The following is a 20,475-nucleotide window of genomic DNA, read 5'->3' as shown; positions in this document are numbered from 1 at the left end:
TGGGTACCTAGGTCGACTCAGCCTTAAATGAGTCCTTGGGATTCACAATCCTGAGGTAATAATAGGCGGTTGAAGCGTAGTGCTAGCCACATTACCTTCCTTGTATACCGAACGGCTCTAGCATGGCAAGCTATACCTTGCTACTCCCAAGGCGTTAAACGCTATATACGGGAGCTATTATTATTATATAAGTTAAGTAGCTTTTGAGTTACAGATCGCATACATTTTTCGTTTACTACCCGGTACATTGTTATTATATTATTCTACATGCTCTATTATAATATTCCTTCTGGTGTGGAAGTAAGCGCAGTTAACGTAAATGCAAAATCACAAAAAGTGATTTTAATTTAATAATAGATATTTATAAAAATGCACATATTTATAAAAGAAAATTTACAAAAACTTTTAGTAAACAATATGAGCAAATTAACAGTTGACATAGATATTTGCTAATTTAAGTGATTTTACGTAAACACACCACATTAAGATATAACATATATTAAAAAATCACAGTATATACTAATAATATATACTAAAATCAATGTTCAATATGTCATGATATTGTATTTCGTTAAAGCTATATAACCGAAAAATACGAATTGGTGTGTTTGTAAAGATGTGTTTGTAAAGATTTGGTATACGCCATTTGATATAGCTCCCAAATTTTTGAAACGCACAGTTTGGAGACAATAAATGTGGCGACGAAAATGCAAAGAACTATTTTTGTAAAAAACTGTAAGCTTCAGTTTTGTATAATTTTTCTACTAGAAATCATACTTTCGAACTCATACTATCCGAGATAAAATCGAAAAAGTAATTGAAAAAATTATCTCGTGCTTACTTGCCTCGTTCAGGGACTTGTGACACACATCAACCACACATCAGCCTAACAGCGCTTTCAGATGGAGCGGAGCGTCCATGACGGACCGTCCGTCGTGTTTTTTCAAGATAACCATCGGACGAACTCCGTCGGACGGAGCATACCCACCAATGACCTCTAAATAAAGTATACCCGGCATTTCATTCATAAAAAGAAAAAGACCAGAATCAGACATTCGTTTCTTGTTCTATGCGAGTGGGAACAAGACGGGCTGATCGCAGTCATGAAGGATTCCCGAGAGAATGGCAACGCTGTTCAGAGATCTTAAGAATGTGTGCCAGTGGCGCAGTTACTTTGATTGTAATATATAATTTAATATTATATTCTCGTAAATATGATTTTTGGATACGATATATTGTTGTGCCAGATGGCTCTTCAAATTTTGAAAATGACTACTTCTATACTCCAATCACTTCTATACGAAAATAACTAACTGAAATTATGATATGCACATTTCTATAGTAATGTCTGTAAATTGCTCCAGTAGTAATATAATCCATCAAGCGTTCAATGAATACGAGCCGAAGACGACTTTTATAAAACATTTATGTGAATTAATGGTATTATTTTGATTGAAGCAACGGTGAAAAATAAGAATATTTTAAAACTGTCGTGACGAATTGCAATTTAATATTAGGTATAAAAATATTACTATTTATAACAACAATAATAAAGATCTTTGTTCAACAAAAGAAAATTTCTAAAATATTTACTTATTTCAGGATCAGTTTCTTCGCAGATAATCGGGACCTTGTACTGAATAAATAATTAACTATTCAATAAAACATATCAAACAAAGACGCATTTATCTTTTAAACTATATAATTTTTTTTTGTCTTAATAAGCAAAACAAAAAATACATTCCTCTATTACAAAAATTATACTATCAAAAAAAAAACGGCGTCGGTGATAATTTTAGTGATAATTTTGGCAAGGTGATATGTCATGACCCCTACTCTTGTTTATTTTTTAATGACACCTACTCACTTATTGGCAGTAGTACGCCTTATGGTTGTATTTGATTTTTAAATGGTGTAATATAAACTCGAAAACATTTTGTTTGAATATCGATTTGTGTTTCTGGAAACGTTCTATCCTTTTATAATTTTTCTATAATCAGTATTAGTTTTTGACAAGTTTTATGTCAATTTTTAATAAATGACATCTAGAAATAGACCTCGCCAAAATTATATTCGATTGTTATTCCCAGCAGTCTTTGACGCCGTTTTTTTTTCGATCATACGGTATTTAGTATGTAATATCCATTATATAAATCTATTTTGATTTTACACTTAAAATATCATCTTTAATAACGAAAAATCCTAATAACAATCAGTATGATCGAAAAAAAAGGCGTCCAGTTGGGTTAGAAATGAACATCGATGACATTCCCCATATACGCCGTTTTTTTTCGATCATATGGTATATCACTATTAAACATTATTCGTAATTGTGACATCTTTAATTTTTTTATATATTTTTTCAACAAATTAATATTCGCATTTGTATACTTGGTTTTGATAATATTTAAATATTATGATCAAGATATTCAATAAAACCAAACGTGACGAAACTAACTTAATTCATTACTTATAACGGTACATTCCAAAACTGTGTGATTTACTAATATTTCCAAAGATTTTTTCCTATTTTACCTTTCGGCACCGCACTGACGTAACATAGCCTTACTCACCTTCGAAATCAAACTTCTAGGTTTAAATCGTCTCTATTTTTGCAAACGAAGCAAGTTCGCACCATTGTCTTATTGTTTCTGAATAAAATCGCTAAAAATAATACCACAAAACACTAAAATATCTGAAACTCACCTCATAAAACATTTCGAAAAACCACAACACATTGGCAACGCCGTAAAGCAATTTATGAACGAATTCGAACTGGATGTTTTGTTGGCTGCCTGAATTTAGGAGTAAAGATAGTAAAATGCGTACGTTCTCAGTATCAGCTGGCGTTGCGACGTTGTCGATTGTTTTATGTTAAATTTCTTAAAATCTAAAAATTATAATTACAGAAGATTTAAATAATGGCTAATGCTGATTGGGAGTAGTTCGTGATACTAGGCTACCTTTAATTATGATCGGTTTAAAGTATTCTACGACGTAATCTATATTTGGAATTCCTGGTTTACAATGTGGGTTAGCTATCCCCGTACGTATACGTAGGTAAGATTTCCTTTTAAAATGCGGTCGAATTGGAAATTTGGCATACATGCAATTTTCTAAGGCAATGATGGATTTCGCCAAAATGTAAGTCGCCGGGTCTAATTTATTTCGATGTCATTGATACCCACCCATGTAAAATTGTTCATATAAACTCATGGTACTTGCTCGAAGTTGCGGACAATCCGTCGCGGACGGTCCGCTCCATCTGAAAGCGCTGTAAGTGTTAACAGCGTTTTCACAGGCGACGGACCGTCCGTCGTGTTTTTTCAAGATAGCCGTCGAACAAACTCCGTCGGACGGAGCATACGCGCCCATGTGAAATTGTTCATATAAACTCATGGTACTTACTCGTACTTACTCGTACTTCCGTCGCGGATGGTCCGTCGCATGTGAAAGCGCTGTAAGGAACAGTTTTAGAAACTGTTCCATTTTACAAAAGTCTTGGATTTTTTCTATCGATTGGCCTTTTTTAACTAATTGAATAATTTATTTATTACAGTTAGGTATAAGAGAATTGCTTTGAATACATTTTTGTGAGGGAAATTAAAAATTGAATAATACTTACAGCCTAAATAGTAACTTTTTTACCTCAGTGTCAATAGATGTATAACTTATTCACCAAATATTCCCGTAATTATTATGCAATTTCAATAATGCAATTGAAATGAAATAGTTATATTATTCCACTTAAATAGCTGAAATGTTATCAGATATTAATAAAAAATCAATCTTTATTTATTTTATGATTTTTTTTAATTCATAAAATTCAATCAATCGTTATCTCCTCTTTTATACTTAAAAATAAACTTAATAAAACCAAGCCATTGATAACACCAAACACGAAGTTGCACCAATGAGTTTTGATTCCTTTGGATTCAATTATTTTTTACTAATTCCCCTTTTATTTAATTTTGATTGCTTCAAATGTCTTGATTTCAATATTGAATGTCTCACGTCAAATTTTAAGTTATTTGCTGTATTGATCGGCTCCAATCGTCATATACCGTTTATGATTTCTGTTCTATAAACTCTATTGCTATTTTGATTTCATGATTGAAGGGCTTACTTACTTTATTTATATCGTTATATTACTTTGAAAAACGGTTTTCCCGAGAAAGGAATGCCCTACAAAAAGAAACAAGATCCCATCAATAAAATAAAATGAAAAAAATGTCCAGTCTCGCAAGGCGCAGTTCTTCCGCTAAAAAAATTATCGGTTATCTCAGTTAGTGTCTATGGAAGCCCCTATTCAACAACTTTGTTATAAATTGTTATCTAATGAATTATACCTATTAATATATAGTTAGTTACCGTAACACTATTAGACATCTTCATTTTTATAATAATTGTACAGCAAGCACAGCGTCATCATTTTAATAGATATTCTACTAATTTGGTTACTAAGTAAATATAAACAGTGCACTTAAGAATGAAGTATTTTAATTAGTAGAATATTTTGCAGTGCAGTTGCCAACTTATTATTGTAAAACCCTGTTTATTTTATTTCATAATATTCTAGATATATTTCAAACGCCGTAGCAAAATCACACCAATTTTGTCAAGCGAGGCTTCAAAGCTTATCGCTCCAGATTGTTTAGTCTACGTAAGGGCAAGCGGCGATAATATAAAGAGAACGCTGGTCACGGCACTTCTTATACTTATAAAAAATATCTTAAATATCATAGTTTTTTATGAAAGACGCACACAATATCGGAGAGGCTCAGTTTAATATCTGGGTTGGCATTTAGTTGCTTTTGAATCTTTTAAAGAAGTGGAGTGTCGCTAAACGTTAATTTAAATACGAGCTAAATAATTATTTTAAATAGTTGTAAACAAAATGTTGTAAACAAAAAAGTTGGAATAAAATTGTGACAATGTTGTGGCAGTGTTAAAGCTACAAGGGTGAGTTGGTTCACTGAGTATGCATTCTCTACATGTTCTAATTTTATAATTGATTTATTTAAGAGTATGAGTTTAAAGAGTTATCTTCTCTATAATGATTTGTTGAGTAGTCTCTGTAACTGAAGCAGACCCTTCCGTTTGGTGTCATTGCACGTCTAAGTACAGAATTTATATTATATAAGTAAGAATATATATATTTATATATTTTATAACGAGCTAGTGGCAAGGGTTCACTAGGCTGGTGGCAAGGGTTCAACAGTTGTTTAAAGGGCTAGTGGTAAGGGTTTACTAGGCTGCTGGCAAGGGTTCAACAGTTGTTTAAAGAGCTAGTGGCAATGGTTCGCTGGGCTGGTGGCAAGGGTTCACCAGTTGTTTGGAGAGCTAGTGGCAAGGGTTCACTAGGCTGGTGGGAAGGGTTCACCAGTTGTTTAGAGAGCTAGTGGCAAGGGTTCACTAAGCTGGTGGCAAGGGATCACCAGTTGTTTAGAGAGGGCACTTCGCGTTTAGTGCCGTAATATGTTTTTGAGATTTCGGAAAGCACCCTCCGTTTAATACCCGTTGTAACATTAGAACTGTGGTATTTTACCTTAATAATAAATATCAGGAATTTTGTAGGACCGACATACTCACAAAGATTTTTTTTTTCAGGCAACTCTATGTCATGAACAATCCTGAACAAGAACCTGCCTTACCCATAGCCTTTCGAAGTTTGTTTTCTTTTAAGTTTTTTTTGTTTATTTACGAATGATTATTTTATATTTTTTACATTTATTAAAGTCGATTAAAATTTGATATGGTCAGGGTTTTTGGTACATTATTATTATTTTGGGAATAAATTATGTCTAATATTTATGATAACAGACTATAAGTGTAGTGAAAACCTAGGAATTAATTAGGCTTAAATGTTAGTTTATAGCTAGTATGTATTTTGTTTCACCTACAATATTTGTAAACGCTGCACGCTGATACAAGTTAAGCGTAATCTTGAGAAAAATTTGAGAAGCAATATTAAAGAAATCCATACATTACAAGAAATTTGAGCCAAACCAAATATAGCTTGCTATAGCGTCCTGCTTTCAATTCATATTATTTGAGATCTCGCCCAACAGATGGCAATAATAGACATAAAATTTTTGCTTTATTTCACTTTTTATTCACTGTCTTTAATGTTAATATATTACACTACTTTTTTTCTGGACTTGTATCTTGAATTATAGATTAATAGTATTTTATTTTTTTATAATTTGATAATTAAAAATATGATTGTATTATGAATGCCTATTCGCCTAATGAGATTAAAACTGAGATTAATCAAATATATATTTTAATCCAGAGGTGCCTTTATAAAAATGTAATATTTATAACGGGCGTTTTTAAAAGTCGCATGCGATTTCGAGTCGGCTGATTATTTACATTCAAACGTGAAAATATATTCCCTTGGAGTCGATCGGCGGACTATTTCATTACATAGGTGCGCAGCTTCATAAGAATACCTATATTAATTTCAATTCTGCAACTAAATAATCGGCCAACTTAAAATTATATAGTACCACCTTAAAATTATTGCCTGCCTATATAGCTCAGGGCCGATACATCGTTTCACATGGGTGACCTTCAACAAATTAGAGACAAGCTGTAATTTTGCATGGAGCTTCATTTTGTAGATCCTTAAACATCCTGAAACCCCAGCGATGAACCGTTGAGCCCGTCACCCCAAAACCACCCCTACAGGGGGTAAAAATGGCCCTTTTTTACTTTTTCTTCAATAACTCTAAAACTGCGAACTTTAGGAAAAAAAGTCACGAGTAAAAAATTGAAGAGAAGAAAATTTCCTACCTGATAGGTAAAGAACCAAAATTTTTAGAATTTCAGTGGCGCAGATGCGAATTCTTTAATTTAGGAGAATTATTTTAATAACCCACCATTCTGTGTTTAACTTCAAATGAAAGCATTTTTGAGATAAATCTCGATACCAAAAAAATTATTAGAATACAAGTTCCTATAAAAACGATCTCTTTAATAGAGGTAAGTTACCAGTGGCGGAGATATTTTTTTAAATGTGCGTTTTTGACATTTTAAAAACATTGAATAAGAAAAATTGCAGTTTTACAAATAATTTCCTATGAAATAGGTATATTCAAAAATTTACACATTTAATAACAAAATAAGAAAAACTTTAGCTCAATAATAGGATAACTTATGTTAAGGATAGTCCTCATTCACTTTCACATTTGTTGAGTTCATACATGTAATGCCATTGCATTGACCACATGCCATAGTGCAGGTAAGTCCCATTCGCTTGCATGTACATGCTTTCTTAGAACCTCCCGCAGAGCAATTGCAAATTTTTTTCTCTAAAACCCATGTAGGAGCAATGGGCTGGTCTAAGTGTATTGGATGTATCTCTTGATTTTTCATATTCCAACCCCAAACTTGCGGTGGTAAATTGTTATTTAACCAAGCCTGTACCCATGCAATATTTTCAGATCTGTTTTCTCAATACTATAATTATATAACATATCACTATGGTAAAAACATCACTGTTGTTTTTGATGGCTATGAAGAGATACAGACCACAATTGTAGAGCAGAATCGCAGATCTGCAGGTAAAAAAATGATACCAATTGTATCTTTCTCGAATTTATCTGCAATGAAGGTACCAAAGGCAGATTTGTCAAACACCAACAAAAGCAACTTCATTCGTGCGCTCGGAAAAGTATTGTTGGAAAATGGGAATCAATGTTAAATTCGCTGATGGTGATGCCGATGCTCTTATTGTAACTACAACGTTCGCCAATAAGTGACAATTTACCAGAAGGGACCGTAGCAGTAGTTAGCGAAGATACGGACATTATAGTGTTACTGATTCATTATTGCCACAAGAGACTGTTTATGATTCGTCCGGGAAAGGTGTCAAAACCAAATAAAATAATCGACATATCGGCCTTACAACAAAAATTGGGGGATGAAGAACGTGATTCTTAGTGTCCACGCTATATCTGGTTGTGACACAATGCTCTCAATAAAGAGAAGATTAATTTAGTGAACACCATCCAGATGAAAAAGTTATGTGAGCTATTAAAAGAATTTGACAATCGCGAGGCTACAAAGGAGAAGTTAGAAGAAGTTACATCTCAGTTTTTTATAGCAGCATATTATCATTACCACCAATCTCCAATAGTGCGAAATATCATGGACTTAGAGTTTTTCATCAGGTAAGTTAAATTTATGTTGTATTCAAATCTTAAACTAAATTCTCATTTTTAACTTACAGGTACAGGCTTGGTTAAATAACAATTTACCACCGCAAGATTGGGGTTGGAATTTGAAAAATCGAGAGATGAATCTAATACATTCAGACCAGTCTATTGCTCCTACATGGGTTTTCGAGAAAATTGTTTGCACTTGCTCTTCGGGAGACTGTAAAAAAGCATGTACATGCAAGCGAATGGGACTCTGCACTATGTCATGTGGTCAATGCAATGGCATTACATGTATGAACCTAACAAATGTGGAAGTGAATGAGGACTGTCCTTAAGATAAGTTATAATATTTTTGAGCTAAGGTGTAAATTTTTCAATATACCTATTTCTTGGGAAATTATTTGTAAAACTGCAATTTTTCTTATTCAATGTTTTTAAAATGTAAAAAACGCACATTTAAAAAAAGTATCTCCGCCACTGGTAAATTACCTTTATTAAAAAAATCGTTTTTATACGAACTTGTATCCTAATAAATTTTTTGGTATCGAGATTTATCTCATAAATGCTTTCATTTAAAGTTAAACACAGAATGGTGGGTTATTAAAATAATCCTCCTAAATTAAAGAATTCGCACCTGCGCCACTGAAATTCTAAAAATTTTGGTTGTTTACCTATGTGGTAGGGAATTTTCTTCTCTTCAATTTTTTACTCATGGCTTTTTTTCCTAAAATTCGTAGTTTTAGAGTTATTGAAGAAAAAGTAAAAAAAAAACATTTTTACCCCTTGTAGGGGTGGTTTTGGGGTGACGGGCTCAACGGTTCATCGCTGGGGTTTCAGGACGTTTAAAGATCTACAAAATGAAGCTCCATGCAAAATTGCAGCTTGTCTCTAATTTGTTGAACCTCGGCCTGTATAGGCTCTGGACTAATACTGTAAATACTCGTATACTGGAATAAAAGTTTCAAAAAATCATGAAGATGATATATCAAAACAGAGTCGCCCTGTATATGTAGAAATAATGGAATTTGACTGCCGACTGTTTGTGATTGTCCGACTGTTTTGTGCCGAAAAATGTGATTTGTCATACCCTAGTATAAAGTATTAAATTAACTACTAGTTAATAAGTGTCAGTTTAGTTATTTGGATTGATAGAATTAAGAAAAGTCAATTTAGCATTTGATATAAAAATAATATATATTTTTTAAGTCATCCAGGGAATTTATTTATTTTAATTTAATTGCGACCGCTGTTCCTTGAGAATTAGAACAAATGTGATCTAATTTATGATTTTATTTTATAGTTTCGGAATCCTCTTGGCACAAGCTGCCTATCAAAAATTTCATAGATATTAATATTCCATAGGCGTCACTACCGTTTTATATGAATTAAATTATATTTGCTTGCTCCAATTTCTCAAAAGAAAAACCTTGGATTGGTTTGCAATTACAATGATTACAATTGTTTAATGAATTTTAACAATCCATTTGTTTTATTTTTTCCGAGTGGTGTGACTTCCTGGTGTGATTTTTGTGTGAGTATGCTCTAATTTTAAATAACATAATTAAAAAATAAAAATTAAATATCTACATATACAAATTAAAATAATTATTATAACTCTATAAAACAAAATAACTACTATAACTAGAATAAGTTAATTCTAACATAACAAAAAATAGAAAATATATCCTACATATACATTTGACTAATAAATAAGTAAATATCTCTAAATAATGCATTAGAATATAATATAAATACTGTCTTATTACACGCTCCATCCCCGTCATTTAAACTTACTACAATGGATAATATGGCTTCTCGCACCTAAAAAGTTCTTGAAAGGATTTTCCCAACCTTTTCTGAGAATTGTTTTTTAGTTACGCCTCTTGTTGAACTTAAATTGAGTATTATTGCCCTTTCTGATTGTAATTTTATTGTTTTAATTTCCAACTAAGCTTGCCATAAGATGTCTGTGATTAAGTAATTGTGATAAAAATAATTTTTAACCATTTTTATTTTTTTTAACCTTTTGAATTTGTGATTGTATTTTATAACCTGACCTCTCTATGACTATATTATAATTGTTTAACTATTCTGATTGTAATTTGATTATTTTAGCTTTCTGGGCCTGAAGATGGGAATTAAATGAATCCTGAAACATGTCACCCCATTTTTAATCAAATTAAATTGTTGAAATAAACATCCTAAAAGGATATTTTGAGTCCCTTACCCCTCGTCACAGGTTTTAGATTGATATGTACTCACACTGGGTTGGAGAACGTTTAGCATATTTTATATACAGAAAAAAATTAATGTTAAATGGTTGTAATGTTTTATTATTATTAACTATATTATTTATTTTTGTTCAAATAGCTGGACACAACGTTGTTACTCGTTCATTACCTCAGTTGATTGAGGCTAAGAAATAACGGCGAATACAGAGTTTGTAGGAAAAATGGAGAAACACCAGAACACCTCATCACTGAGTGCGACAAGACGGCAAGCATTCGTGCCACAAACTTTGATACAACTGATATCGTAGATGAAGCAATTCTTACAGTGCCATACTCTATATAGAGCGTCGGCTACCTCTCGCCTGTACTTGTGATGTGTGTCATCAGTGTTTCACAAGTACACGGGACCTACAGTTTATCGCCGAATCCGAATGGCACTATTTGAGAGGCTCTACAAGGCAAATATACTCAAACTGGTTTGCCATTGCCTTCCTTGAGGTGGCGGCTCGTTGGTCGCTCTATTTATTTTAAAATAAATATTTTATTTAAATAAATAAGCTACCGTACTGGCTGGAGATCGAACCCAGTACCGCAGATCGACACACTACTGCTGGAGCTACGACCGGCCACGATGAAGAACTAACCTCTGTAAAACCGTCTCAGGTACTAACTTTTTTCACAGCGCTGAGACTGTTTAACGAGTTATAACTCAAGAAAGGGGGTCACAAAAGATCTATACGGTAGCAGTGATTAACACTTTCCACCCCTTCCCACATAATCCACAATCTACTACTCGTTCATTAAAAGTTTGTCTTTGCGATTTTAATTGTTCAAAATGATACACCTGATAAAAAAAGTCTGGATTTTTCACCACCACTGTATGGTAAAGTTTGATATAATTACTGTGCCCTTTAGTTTGGGACGTCTATAAGACTGTATCCAGTGCACCAATTACTACTGGGACTACTTTCGTCTTCGTGGTTCCACATTATACTGATTTCAATTTCAAGATATTTATACTTGCTGATTTCTATCTATACTTGCTCTATTTCTTTTGCTGACACGTTGACATCGCCTCGTCTGTTTATATATTTATAATAGTATTCGGTCTGAATAATATTGTTCGGTCTGTGATAATTGGACTACAGTGTTTTTTTATATTTAGGACCTTCTTGCCCGCTTCTCGGGAACTTGTTTCATAAACCAGCGCTGGTTATTAGCTTTATGCTGGGAATAGCTTACATACCCCGAAAGTTGTTAGCGTGAATACCTTAGGTTTTTTCAGGCCCGGATTCACCTATTACGGCCTATTCAGAAGACGAGCGGAGAATGGAATGACAATAATAATACTTTATTGTCTAATAGGTTAAATAACCCAATTACAAGGCAATACATAAGAAAATATGAAATATATACATTAAAATTAAAAATAACAATAAATTAGAGAAAATAAGGAAAATATAAAGAATATGTTTCTAGAATGTAACTTAACTAAGAAAATATAAAGATTGAGTAAAAAAATGTTGAAAAACTTTAAAGACAAGATAGCAATAATACATAAGTATACATGTTAAATAATTCTATAAACAATAAACATTCCAAGAAGTGAAAGCATCAACCACACTACAATCCAATACACACACCAACGGCAATCAAACCATAGAGCAAAGTTTACAATTTAATACAGACACAATATTTATTTAAAATTTTGATTTTTATGTTATATCTAAGCATGGGCAAACTACAGTTAAATAAATCAATACCAAGGTAACTTACAATTTTATAAAATAGGGTACAAGATTGGTTATTTCTAAGAAAAAATGAATGAAGAATAAAGAGAATTTTGCTCCAGAACTATTTTTAATATTGATCTTCTTAAAGAAGGGTTCAAGAATATATTTAATAATTTAGAATAATATCTTGTGTAACACTTTTAACTGTAATCTTCTTACTGGTGTTTTCAATCATGGGACTCCATTCCTCTGGTATATAAACTCTCTTTCCTTATTTTTTTTTCTTTTTCAACTAGAACATATAACCTGTCGCAGGGCAAATAACTATGTCCAGGTTCTGGATAACGATGTCTATTCTCTTAAATATTCCATGTAACAAAAGAGACTGCTAAAAATGAACAAGAACGGAGTTCTTATTCTGCGCTGCACAGTTGTCACTAGAAACGTAAAGGGTAATAAATTAACCGAGCTAAGGACTTTGTTGTTCGGTTCTTGCTGTTCGGTTCTTGCTGCAAACCCAAAGCAGCTCCAACTAACGTTACCAATTATGTACTGTTATATTGAAAGAACTTCTTGTTGCAGTAAACGAACGGCCAAGTTTATTAAAGGGAAATTGTTAAATGGAAGCTGAATGGACCACAAAAACTATTAGTGTTACTAGTGAGGTACCGCAAGGCTCAGTGTTAGGGCCAACATTGTGGAATATACAGGGTCCGGCAATAGTGCGTCCGGCATCTGTAGCTCCTAGAGTAAAAAACTTGAGAATTTTGTTTAAGTGCAAACCTAAAGTATGTACCAGGATGTATTTCAGGAAAATATTTTAACTTCTATAGGGTGGCTCTAAAAAGTGTGAGTGGACCTGGATGATTTTTTTTTAAATGGAACGCCCTGTATATTATTGCATTTTTGGCTTTCTTTCAGATCACTTTACATAACCCTAAGATATGAATAAATAAATTTCGATAGTTTCAGAGATATTAAAAAATAAATAAAAAAATATATATTTTTCAGCCCTTCTTAAAAAAATTATTAAAAATACAAGAACTGTTCTGAAATCAAAACTATTTTAGGTATTTACTTTAGATGGTCTGTACTTACTTTACTATAAATATGAAAATCGTAAATCATACAGGATGTTCAAAATTCTACGCCAAACTTTCTAAAATATAAAATAATTTTTCTTCATTTTTTTAAATGGAACACCCTGTATAATATTTTTTCAATAGACGGAGAATTAAAAAATGAACATTTTTTGTATTTAGAGTATTTCAAAATTTTTAACGGTTTCGCAGATATTTGCGGTTTTATATTTCATATGGCATTTTCCACAATAAATTTTTATCAAAGCCACCCAATGATTTTTCTATCGTATTTTACCATTGAAAGCGCCATATGAAATAATACTGCGTGTATCTGCGAAACCGTTAAAAATTTTGAAATACTCTAAATACAAAAAATGTTCATTTTTTAACTCTCGATCTAATAAAAAATAATATACAGGGTGTTCCATTTAAAAAAACAAAGAAAAAATATTTTATATTTTAGAAAGTCTGGCGTAGAATATTGAACATCCTGTATGATTTACGATTACCGATTTACGATTACCATATTTATAGTAAAGTAAGAACAGACCATCTAAAGTAAATACCTAATATAGTTTTGATTTCAGAACAATTCCTGTATTTTTAATAATTTTTTTAAAAAGGGCTGAAAAATATATATTTTTGATTTATTTTTTAATATCTCTTAAACTATAGAAATATATTTATTCATATCTTAGTATTATGTAAAGTGATCTTAAAAAAAAAAAATCTTCCGTGAAAGGAAGCCAAAAATGCAATAATATACAGGGTGTTTCATTAAAAAAAATCATCCAGGTCCGCTCACACTTTTTTGAGCCACCCTATAGAAGTTAACATATTTTCCTGAGATACATCCTGGTACATACTTTAGATTTGCACTTAAACAAAATTCTCAAGTTTTTTATTCTGGGAGCTACAGATGCCCGACGCACTATTGCCGGACCCTGTATTTTATGCCAACCTAGTACATATAGATCTACCTAGCGCCGCGCCGTGACCTTAATTAGATTTGCTGTTGACGTATCCCTGGTTCTTGTTGCTGAAAATAAAAATTTGTTAATGAGTAAAGCTCACACTGCCCTTCTTATAGTTTCTATCTGGATGATGTATAATAAATTAAAATTAGCACCGAAAAAGACGGAAGCTGTGCTAATATCCACAAAAATAAATATTTCTCCAGTAGTTTTCTAAGTATAATAGGGAACTAGATTGAAACCGAAAGATGCAATCAAATACCGGGAAGTGTGGCTAGTAAAAAAAAAGCACCTTCAAAAGCCATGGCCATTTTGAAAGGTGAGGAATCATTAAGGGCACTATCGCGTTTACTACCAAATGTTGGAGGCCCAAGAACTTTAAAGAGAAGAGTCATACTTGGGGTAGTTCATTCACAACTACTTTACGCTACTCCTGTTTGGATAGAAGGAATAACTAAAGCTCAAAATAAATTAAAACTTGCCCGATTGCAACGGGCTGCAGCAATCAAAACAAGTTGCGCGTATAGGTCTATCTCGAGAGATAGCCTTGGTTATAAGCAGGACCTCCTATACACCTACTTCTGCGAGAAAGACATGAAACATATATGGGTCTTAATAAAAAAGAGGCACAGCTGGAACCGGACAACTCCAATACTCGTAGATAGACCTATAGGATAATTCAGGACTTAAAACAATGGATTAATAGGCCATATGGGGAAACTGATTATATTATAACGCAAGCCCTCTCCGGTCATGGATATTTTAACAAATACCTCTACAAACGTACTCGATCGCAAACCGACAGATACTCATACTGTACAAAATATCCATGACGTAACAACTTGATACTATTACTTAAAATTTCAAAAATATTTGTGGGCAAAGGGAAATGCGCTAGTTCGTACCACCTTCCAATAGGGAAGCTTCACGGAACCATTCAGGAAAACAAAAAACTTCTTCAAAAACTTCTGGTAAAAACTTCTGTCAAAACTCGTTTTGCTAAAAATTGTTGTTAAAATTCAGCTGCTGTTTCCAATATCTTCTCGTTACCAAAATGTCAATTCTTTTCAGGCCCTTTTAGATGGCAAGAGGTACAATCTATAAAAAACTATTTTTTTCTATGGGAAAGAAGTCAAAAGACGAAAAAAAAACTATGACTTACATTTCGGGCTATTCTCCGCCACGTACGATGTAAAATATACTTTTTAGATGTTGATGCTGGCTTGTTTCCTTTGTAATTGAAAAATAAAAATATGGCACATATCTCAAAGCCTGAAAAAAACCTCAAAAACTATCAGCACTAGACAGGAACTTCTGTGATAATTCCCAAAGTTCTACCCGAGATTATCTTCTTAAGACAAAAAATAAATACACACCAGACTGTGCACAAAATATTCAGGAAAGTTATTATTACCATTTAAAGAATAATTTAAACTAATATGGGGACACTACCCGTACCTTGGATATTACTAGGACCTTGGATAATGCCCGTACCTTGTAAATAGTTCGTACCTTGGAATCAATACATAGATATGGGACACCTGCCCATACCTTGGACACAGTCCGTCCATAAGATAACGGTACAGGGGAACACTACCCGTACCTTGGTCACAGTCCGTCCATAAGACAATGTACGTCCATAAGATAATGTACGTCCATAAGATAATGTACGTCCATAAGACAATGTACGTCCATAAGATAATGTACGTCCATAAGACCCTAAAAATACGAAACTCTTGTTTAAAACCAAACAAGGTCTAATAAACAAAATAAACCTACCTCGAATTACTTCCGAGGGCTCACTAAATAATAAAGAACATGTCCTTTCTTCCATGTGACATTCTGGAGGACAAAAGAAAAGGGACGTCAACGTGCCAGCAAAATACAAATACAAGTTAGGTTGGGACATCCAAAACTCTCTCCTAAAAATATTCAATAATAATATCGAATCTATAAAAGATAATAACTCATCTTTACCTGTAGCTTCGAAATGGCAGCTGATTCAGATTTTGCAGCAAGATTTAAATTACCATTTCTAAAAGCAGGATTTGCAACCGTGCCGCAAACTGGCCAAAAACCGAGTGAGGTTAAAACGCAGAGAGGCGCCTTGACATATAACAAGGATCTTTACAGCGCCATGGCGCTTTTATATTAAATCGACATAAATGTTCTTAAAAATCTAACCACTAGACATAGTCTGTACGATTACTTAAGATGGACGTTATTGTTTAAGACTGAAAATGTTTTAGATGTTAAATGTAAAACTAGAACTTAAATCTACACGTAGCTGTTCTTTATGTAACCTTGCTTCAAACAGTGGCAGCGTGAGGTGGTCTCGCATCTCTGTACTCGGCCATCCAATACAACAAAAGGGGACCAGAATGAGGACACCATGAATTGATACAGCCGTAACTACTGACTAGACTGAGAAATGGAAACGAAGCAGCATGGGGCTTACGCTACATCCATACTGTTGCAATATGGGGACACTACCCGTACCTTGGAACACTACTAGGACCTTGGATAATGCCCGAACCTTGGAATCAATACCTAGATATGGGACACCTGCCCATACCTTGGACACAGTCCGTCCATAAGATAACGTACAGGGGAACACTACCCGTACCTTGGACACAGTCCGTCCATAAGACAATGTACGTCCATAAGATAATGTACGTCCATAAGACCTTCGAAACACTTCCGAAGGCTCAATAATAACCAAACAAACTGTCCTTTCTTCCATGTGAAATTCTGGAGGACAAAAGAAAAGGGACGCCAACGTACCAGCAAAATACAAATACAAGTTAGGTTGGGACATCCAAAACTCTACCCTAAAGATAGTCAATAATAAATTTGCAGCAAGATTTAAAATACCATTTATAAAAGCTGGATTTGCAACCGTGCCGCAAACTGGCCAAAAACCAAGTGAGGTTAAAACGCAGAGAGGCGCCTTGACATATAACAAGGATCTTGACAGCGCGCGCCTCCACAGAACAGTGAAACGATAGCAGGGTTGGCGACTAGGGAACGTAAACATTACGCCAAGCGTGCCAAATAAATTATCAGGCCTGAACGATACGGAATCCGGTGATTATAGGCCAGACATCATATATTATATATAAAAAAGATATGTAACGAACTAAAAACGTTACAGTATATAGGGTGACCCAATATTACGTGGACATAGAACTACTAAGTATTTTTGGAATCAAAATAAGTTTATTGGACACAATTTACCTCTATACAAAAGTGCTTCGTTTGTCCACTAGAGGGCATCGAACTTTAAACAAAATAAACACATTTTTTCAGATTTTTTAAAAACCATTATTCCGATTGGAATGAGATTTTAGGTGTCTATATTTTGCTAAGTGCTCTAACATTTGACTGTCACAAAAATCAAGAAAAAGTACGGGACAAGCCAAAATCTACACCGGTACAAGCCAAAACCTACACCCCTACATAAATTTTAGTATAAATATTATCCGACTTAGTATAAATATTATCCAACAGGGAAGCTTCACGGAACCATTCATAACAACAAAAAACCACTTCAAAAACTTATGGTAAAAACTTCTGTCAAAACTCATTTTGCTAAAAGTTGTTGCTAAAATTCTGCTGCTGTTCCCAACATCTTCTCGTTCCAAAAATGTCAATACATTTCAGCCCCTTTTAAATGGTAAGATATACAATCTATAAAAAACGATTTTTTTCTATGGGAAAGAAAGCAAAAGAAGAAAAAAACTATGACTTACATTTCGGGCTATTCTCCGCCCACGTACGATGTAAAATACACTTTCTAAATGTTGATGCTGGCTTGTTTTCTTTGTAATTGAAAAATAAAAATATGGCACAAACCTCAAAGCCTGAAAAAAACCCTCAAAAACTATCAGCACAGAAAAAACTACCCAGGAACTTCTGTAATAATTTCCAAAATTCTGCCAGAGATTATCTTCTTAAGATAAAAAATAAACACACACCAGACTGTGCTCAAAATATTCAGGAAAGTTATTATTACCATTTAAAGAACAATTTAACTCATTATGCCCAGAACTATTTTTTCTCTCGGATTTGGATGATTTTTTGATACAAGATATAACATATAATATGATAATAAAACATTTTGAGTCCATTTTTTTCTACGTATGATATATCATACGGTGGGAAATAAGAAGATAAAATATTTCATATTATTTTATTTACAAGACCTAGCAAGAATAGTAAAAATTTATAAGCATTTTGTATTTTTGGCAAGTTCAAATATTAAATTATGTAGAAAAATTACTTTTCGTGATATAGGCGGAAACATGTATGTATGGATAAAGACCAACATAGCATTTGAGGCACACAAGTTTGGAACATTTTCCACACTTTGCACAACGACGGTGAGTTGCTTGCTTCTCTATCCAATGATTTTTTGTATCGAATCTAATATTAGGCATCACTTTCGAAATTAATTTTGGTTTTGGACCGGTAACTGATAGTGGAGATGGAGTAGTGAGTATAGCCAAAACTCTTCTTCTTATAAACTCGACCAATGGGATACTTTAGTTTGAACATTTTCTATACAGATGCCACATATTCACTACGGCACCATTGACACAAAAGCGAAAAAGGGCCAGATTTATTATCGTCTTCGCTGCCGCTATCGTTTGATGTTTGGTTGTATCTCAGACTAATGGCAGCTTCTTCTAGTGTAGCTTTACCGCCACCTTTATTTACAAGAATAACCTCCATATTTTGAGCCAAAATTCCTCTGCCGATGTCGCTAATATCGGGAAAACTTTCACCGTCGCTGGTGCGTCTTGCATCTTGATCACTATCTCACCGTCATGTCATCTGGGGGAAAAAGAACCAGGTTTAACCGGTTAGAATTACAAAGAGTCTGATAGTCTTCATTTTCAGACTCCAACTCTTGTAAATAATTCAGAAGATCTTCCGCATCTTTAGGATTAGAAGGATCATATATTTTTATGTTTCTAAAAAAATATACTAGACAATGTATATTTAACAAAATTATGACAAAATTATGACAATAATAAGCAAAAAAAAACATACACGTATAAACAAAACAATATATCGCCTATTTCTCAGCGTATGATATATCATACGCAAAAAACAAACTTTAACAATTAATCTTGGCCCAATAAAATATTTTAAAAAACAAACGTACACGAAACGAATTATTATTGGAGAACAAGATAACATAAAAGTACAATTTATAGAAGGTTAGACTTACCTGTTGCTCATATTTGAATGAAAATAAATATGTAACGTCCAAACTAACACTTACAATAGGAACACTAAATATTTTTTGTCAACTCAGTGATATTTTATCTATAGATATGAATATAATGAACAGTTTTTAATATTCAAACATAAAGCCGGAAGAACACGTTGCGTTAGTCCAGACCAGACGAGACGAGAGCGAGACATATTCTATCCATTTTTTGAGGCAAGCCTGCCACGAGACAAGCGAGTTGGATCATAGTGAAAGGAACCCAAACACATATTAAATTGTAATTGAATACAACAAACGATGGCCAAATAATAACGCATACATATAAATTTTTGTATCTTTAACATGGCATTTGGTTCGTCTTATTTTATTCATCGTCGGTTTTTTCCCTTCTGGTTGTTTTCCCCTTTAACCCTTCATTTGTTTCGAGACTCGACATCTTTTACAAAATATGCTTTTTAACGCTTTGTTAATGAACAGAACACAATTTTAAGTAGAAAAGTTATAAGGACGGTTAAGAAGCCCATTTTAAAATTACTGTAGATACGATATACAAGGTACTTTGTAAAAATTGTTGCGGATATAACATATATTTGTAATGGTAATACCCCATTTTTTATTTTATTAGTAGATTCTGCATACAGTTCGGTAATTTTTTTACATATAATATTATACATCTAAAATTAATAGATATTGTAATAATTCAATTTGTTTAAAGAAATCTTAGATTTCGGTACGGTAAAATCGAGGGTAAAATTTATCAATGACACAACATTTGTAAATTCTATCAGAAAAAATGATAATACATACAGTGTACCATTTCAAATATTTAAGATTATTTAATTTTAAATAGTTGAAATTCATAAATCAGAGCTAATATCTCGCAGTCGAGCGAGCCGACCAAAAACACGTCCGGATTGTGCCGCGAGCCGCGAGCTTTCTTTGATCGGCCGTCGCAAAACCGACAGAAGACGGATAGCGATGAGGCTCCGTGGGTTAAGTTAGGTTAGCTTAGGATACCGGTGTTGTCCCGTATCAATAATAGAGGATATGC

General features: G+C 33.3%; 1 protein-coding gene across 2 annotated transcripts in view; it reads right to left on the bottom strand.

Annotated features, from left to right (window-relative positions):
- Positions 1-3,708, bottom strand: part of LOC115889736 — a 97,239-nt gene extending 93,531 nt beyond the window's left edge. Inside the window, exon 1 of one of the 2 annotated variants that reach the window (XM_030909805.1) lies at positions 3,626-3,708. The gene's annotated coding sequence lies outside the window, so the exon portion shown is untranslated. Of the gene's footprint in view, positions 1-2,573; positions 2,630-3,625 lie in introns of those variants that run through there. The other variant, XM_030909815.1, reaches the window with a different exon arrangement.
- Positions 3,709-20,475: the final 16,767 nt, after the last annotated feature.

This window comes from Sitophilus oryzae, unplaced genomic scaffold (genome assembly GCF_002938485.1).
Source record: "Sitophilus oryzae breed Bouriz unplaced genomic scaffold, Soryzae_2.0 scaffold_1177_pilon_pilon, whole genome shotgun sequence".
Taxonomy (NCBI): domain Eukaryota; kingdom Metazoa; phylum Arthropoda; class Insecta; order Coleoptera; family Curculionidae; genus Sitophilus; species Sitophilus oryzae.
Note: the sequence above shows the minus strand (reverse complement) of the source record. Positions and strands in the feature narration are given on the sequence as shown.